At 45.0% G+C, this 6,000-nt stretch overlaps 1 protein-coding gene across 5 annotated transcripts in view; it reads right to left on the reverse strand.

Moving 5' to 3' along the window:
* The window catches only part of ARB2A (ARB2 cotranscriptional regulator A), a 386,066-nt gene extending 385,276 nt beyond the window's left edge, over positions 1-790 (reverse strand). For all 5 annotated transcript variants that reach the window (XM_084629685.1, XM_084629683.1, XM_084629684.1 and 2 more), the window contains exon 1: positions 666-790. The gene's annotated coding sequence lies outside the window, so the exon portion shown is untranslated. The remainder of the gene's footprint in view (positions 1-665) is intronic.
* Positions 791-6,000: the final 5,210 nt, after the last annotated feature.

Here is a 6,000-nt window from a genome sequence, read left to right on the forward strand (position 1 = left end):
GTTCGTGCAGTAACTAACACAACAGGTCCCTGGGCACTACCACAATGCAAGTAAGAAAAAATAAGCCTCCCACCAGCATCAGGGGAAGTCTGAGGGACACATACAACCCAAGAACCATATCATTCCAGGCGCCTGGGCCCTCTCCAGGGAATAAGTTTGACACTTAGACATTCGACTTCTCTGGGAAAGCTCTGGCTACTGTGACTTCCCCTATGGGGCTCGGGAAGCCTCCAGGGCGAGGGGCGGTGTGTAGGGAGGGAGATGGGAATTCGGAGCAGGGGGCTCTCTCTGGTGCGTACGGGGGAGGCTCTGGCCAATGTGACAATCTTGGAGAGGGAGCCGGGCTGGCTCTGTTGGGAGATGAAAGGAGACGACCCCCCCCCCCAGCGTGACACTATCAGCCGGGGGCGCCGGGTGCAGAGCGGCGGAGGGAACTGGAGCCCGACTCCCCAGGGCAGGCTACGCCAAGGCTCTCTCTGGTGAGGGGCGGCCCTGGCCACTGAACAATCTGGCACCGGGCTCGGCGCACCGGGTGCCCCGCGCGGGGGAGTCGCTGTCACTGACCGGGGGGCGGAGGGGGGGACTGTCGATCTGTGGTTCCAGCAGCAGCGCCGGGACGCGGCAGGAGCACATTCCCCTCGACCCCACGACGGAGCGCCACGTACCTGGTTCCCCTTGTCCCGGAAGGGCCGGGCCGGGCGGGGCGAGGCACCGTTACTGGGAGACGCGCCACCGCTCCCGTGTGTTTCCCCTCCGCGATTCACGGCGCCGCTGCCAATTTCGAGTTCCACTTCCGGGGTCGGTGGATATGACGTCATCGCGCACCGACGCATCAAGGAACCCGGAAGTGCAGCTTGTCGCCCCTGACGCTTCTGAGCCGCTGCCGCGGCCGTGGTCGGGGAGAGGCGGGGCTTCGTTAGGGACGCTGGGAGGGGTGGGGCCCCGTTTGCACGCGGCGGGTGAGGGGTGGGGCCGCCTGGTAGCAGCTCAGTCCGTTTGCGGCCACAGCTCTTGGCTCCTCCGCGCGAGAAGGTGCCATTGTAGGGGCCTGATCCAGGCAACCTAACGGAATCCCCAGAATCTCAATGAAACTGTTGCAGGGGCCAGTGAAACCAGAGGTTCAGCCTAAGTGTGCTGGGCGGGCGCAGGCGTGGTCGCCCCAGAGCCTGGCCCCTGAGGGGAATCAGAAAAGGAGGACTTGTGGCACGTTAGAGACTAACAAATTTATTTGAGCATAAGCCTTCGTGAGCTACACCCCACTTCATCAGATGCCTTCAGTGGAAAATACAGTGGGGAGATTTATATAGACACAGAACAGGAAACAATGGGTGTTACCATACACACTGTAAGGAGAGTGATCACTTAAGATGAGCTGATATTAGACTGCTAATATCTCTGAAGAGCACATCCTCACTGAGCATGCATAAGCCTCTCACATCTCCTAGTGTTGACCAGATTGCACATGCACCATCCCCACTGAGCAGCTGAGCATGCTTCCTGCAGCACAGGGCTAAAGGGGCAAAACTGGCTTTCCACTGTGACAGCTGCTCCAGGGAAAGGTGGATTGGGACACGGAAACTGAGTGCACTAGGGAGCTTTTTCCTGTGCATTAACAGAGTCTGCACCAACCAATATGCAAAACATTAGTGCACTTTAGAAATTACACTCCAGTAGTGTGCATTGCTACTATGTGTAGACAAGCCCTAAGACTAGCTCAGCTCGAGTGGTCTTAGCACACTGGGAATCCGAGAGTGAATGGTCTGCTGGCTGCTACCAGTATTCTAAACAACCGATGATTATACCTGGTTGGGAAAGGTTAGACAATTTCCATAATGCCTTTAACTCATGCTGTTATGCCTATGAGTTACTACTAACTTAGTTCTCTGTCCGGTTACTACAGAACAGCAGGTGGGCTTACCATGCGTATTGTAATGCCCAATCACAGTATGGTAAATTCTGATTATAATTTCCATGTGAAGTTTGTGTAGCCTGGCTTTTGACAGTTCAAAATCAACCATTTACCATTACTTTCTCTTCTAGGTGTGTGCATCTTCTGTAAGCCAAGGGTGAACGTACTGGGGAAAAAAGAGCAGTATAACTGCAGAATGCAAACATTATTCTACAGTTCCTATGGTTTCCCCATTATCTCTGTTTAGACTGTAGTGGGTTTCTATGGAAATGCTTTGGCATACTAGATTTTAGTTTGTTTTTATTGATTTTGTTTATACTGATCTCCCATTTTACAATCTGATTGTCAAAGCATCAAACAGTATGAAGAAGCTGAAATGTAAAGCAAGGTAGGTTCTACAATTAGTCAGGGTATTTGGTATGATAGAAGGCTCCTCTTTTTCTTTTCTTTTTTCCTTTTTTTTTTTTTTTAAGACTTCCCCCTTTACAATTAAAACTTTATCTCCTCCAGCTGACTCACAGGAGGTGGGCAACATGACCTTAGCAAGTAGGATGGCTATTAAAATCAAACAAGATTACTCTCACAAGCTGTAGTTAAATCCTCCAATCCTTCAGCAGTGGTAGAACACTATAATCCTTCCTTCAGAGGTATGTGCATTTGTGCTTTAGTGTGAGATCATCCTACGTACTAAGCACCCTCAGTTCCCAAACAAGATAATTGGCTGTTGAGAGCACCTCACATAGTGGTTAGGACTTTGCAGCAGCAGGCCCTTAGTCTCTAAGTATACCAATATCAAGCACTTTAAATTTAGTTTATTTTATATGGGCCTGATATTTATTTGCACCACAGTGCAAAGGGGCTTGAAAATGAGGGTAAGGAAATTGAACAGTTTAACAAACTTTTTGGACTCTTTGCACTTCTAGGGAAGTGCAAAGGGGCCTTACTCCAAACAAGAATCAGACCCATGAATTTATTAGATTTCTACACTGTGCCCTATCATATATCTCAGGTGATGAGTTGAGGAAGAATACACATTCCATTCCGTCAGATAAATTCAGGAACTGTTAACTCAGGTATTCCAGTGTCCTTGGTGTTCTGTGGACTATCATTTGCCACTGTTTTGCTTCCTCTTTGTTTTCCCTCAACAGCCTCCTTTCTTTTAGCTCCGTACAGTCAGGCAAGCTAACATCAAACAGGTCAATTGAGGTGGTGGTGCATATATTTATATAAAATACAGAAATCCTTATTCTCCACACCACAGAACAGGTGTAACTAATCTTAAAATGAAGTTTGACAAGTTTATGAATGGGAATATATGAGGGGGTTGCCTGCAATAGCAGGGAACTCCACTTGATGAGACCATTTCTAGTCCAGAGAGTAGTCTGTTTCCCCTTGCTGCCATCTCACGTGTCTCCACACAGACCAGGACACACCCACAGTGAATTGAGAGACTAGTTCAATTTCCTTTCAAGTCTCTCTCTGCTGAGAATGCCAGAATGGATGTTAATTAGTGCTATTTGTTGCAGTTGTATTTGTTACATGGAAATGATACTAGCACTAGAGTGAGACCACCAACTGATTTCATTAATAGCTCATTTGCAGAATAATGACTTTTGGTCACTACAGACTTATGTCAGAATCATCCTAGTAATGTAAAAGTGAAGTTTCATATCCACTATCAATCCTATGACCTATTTCGAGACCCACTTTTTAGATTTTTCTAAGCACAAAAAATATTTGAAACTAAGAAGTCTTGTTTTGCTTAAACAGTACTGTGGATTTCACACTGGGTCAGACCAAAGGTCCATTTAGCCCAGTATCCTGTCTTCTGACAGTGGCCAATGCCAGGTGCCCTAGAGGAAATGAACAGAATAGGCAATCAAGTGATCCATTCCCTGTTGCTCATTCCCAGCTTCTGGCAAACAGAGGCTAGTGACATCATCCCTGCCCAGCCTGGCCAATACACACTGATGGACCAATCATCCATGAATTTATCTAGTTCTTTTTTTTAACCCTTTTATAGTCTTGGCCTTCACAGCATCCTCTGGCAAAGAGTTCCACAGGTTGACTGTATGTTATGTGAAGAAATAAAAAAGTTTATTAACTACAAAAGGTAAATTTTAAGTGATTATAAGGGATAGCAAGCAGATCAAAACAGATTACTGAGCAAATAAAACACGCAAACTAAGTTTATTGCTCTAAATTAACTGGTTAATAGTAGCAAATTCTCATCCTCAATGTTGCTTTATGCAGGTTGCAGAGTTTTTTGAATGTAAACTGCACTGCTTGAAGCTTAAATCTCCAGGTATTCCTTTCACAGGTTAGACCTTTCACGCCTGGGCTCAGCCCCTGCCCCCTGTCCCCAGCTTAGTTCCTTTGTTTCTTCAGGTGCTTTCAGCAGTCTTCCTTCTTGGGCAGGGAGGCAGTGGACAAGAACCTAGAGTGACTCACTCCCCAGCCTTAAATAATTGATACATTGTCCATATTCCTAACTTCAGATACAGAAATGATACATGCATACAAACAGGATAATCACATTCAGTAAATCATAACCTTTCCAATGATACCTCATGACCCATGTTGCATAAAACATATCTTAGTTATGCCATATTCATATCATAACAATATTTCTATGAAGAATATGGAGCATAATGTCACAGTAACAAAATAAGTGAGCCATCATGATGTCTGTCCAAAGTTCATCAAATTGGGGTCTTGCCAAGTGCCAAAAAGAGCAAATTCCAAAGGCAAAAGCCTTTAACCATGAATGCCTTGCTGCCCAGGCTGAAGAAATACTATGTCTCCTCCCATCTTTGTCTACCTCATCTACATAGATTGTAAACTGTTTGGGGCAGGGACTCTCTCTTTTGTATGTTTTTATACAATGGCTAACACAATGGGAACCACGTTACAGTTAGGATCACTAGACACTAATACCACCACCAGTAATAATGATTTACCTCCTTTTTACTTTATTAATATTGAAAGTTTAGAAAGGTTTCAGAGTAACAGCCGGGTTAGTCTGTATTCGCAAAAAGAAAAGGAGTACTTGTGGCACCTTAGAGACTAACCACTTTATTTGAGCATAAGCTTTTGTGAGCTACAGCTCACTTCATCGGATGCATACTGTGGAAAGTGTAGAAGATCTTTTTATACACATAAAGCATGAAAAAATGGGTGTTTACCACTACAAAAGGTTTTCTCTCCCCCCACCCCACTCTCCTGCTGGTAATAGCTTATCTAAAGTGATTACTCCCCTTACAATGTGTATGATAATCAAGTTGGGCCATTTCCAGCACATTTCCAGTTGTGGCATATTACTTAATTGATATGTGTGTAAATAGATGGCTGAAAATTGGGAATATAGAGATGGAGAGGTTACTCACCTTCTGCATTAACTGGACATGGAATATGGCGTCTTGAGTACGACACCTTAAGTACAAATTTTGGATTGCCTGTAGTGACACATTCTCTCCGGTGGAATACCATAAATGGTGGAGATCTGCCATTAAGGCCCCAAATTCTTTCACCCTTCAGCTGAAGTGATTGCCACCAGGAAGGCTGTCTTTACTGATAAATCTAATAAAGAACACATAACTAGTGGCTCAAAGGGGTGTTTCATAAGGCAATTAAGTACTAGGTTCAAGTCTCAGTGCTCTGATCTGTGGGGAGATATTTGATAAATCTCTTAGGAATCTTGCTGTAGTTGGGTAAGCGAAGATTGGAAAAAAAAACCCTTATAGACATGTGAAAAGCCATTATAGCTGCTAAGTGAACCCTAACAGAATTCATAGAAACACTCAATGTTTTCAATTCCAATGGGTAATCCAATACTGTGGGAAGAGGAGAGTGAGTCAGTGAAATTTCATGACTGTTACACCAAAGATAATAATAATTCCATTTCTGGAGGTAAGTATTTCTTGTAGTCTTTTCTACTGTTTAATAAAATGTGTTGTACTTCTGATGAACAAGATCTCTCTATTCCTGAGAACTCTTCAGGGACCACATCTGGAGCCTCAGAACCTGCAGGTTGAAGTGAAGTGTTCAACTGGTATCCTGGGTCATTAGACAAGGACTGATCAGAAACCTCC

The sequence above is a fragment of the Lepidochelys olivacea genome, assembly GCF_965140295.1.
Source record: "Lepidochelys olivacea isolate rLepOli2 genome assembly, chromosome: 5".
Classification (NCBI taxonomy): Eukaryota; Metazoa; Chordata; order Testudines; family Cheloniidae; genus Lepidochelys; species Lepidochelys olivacea.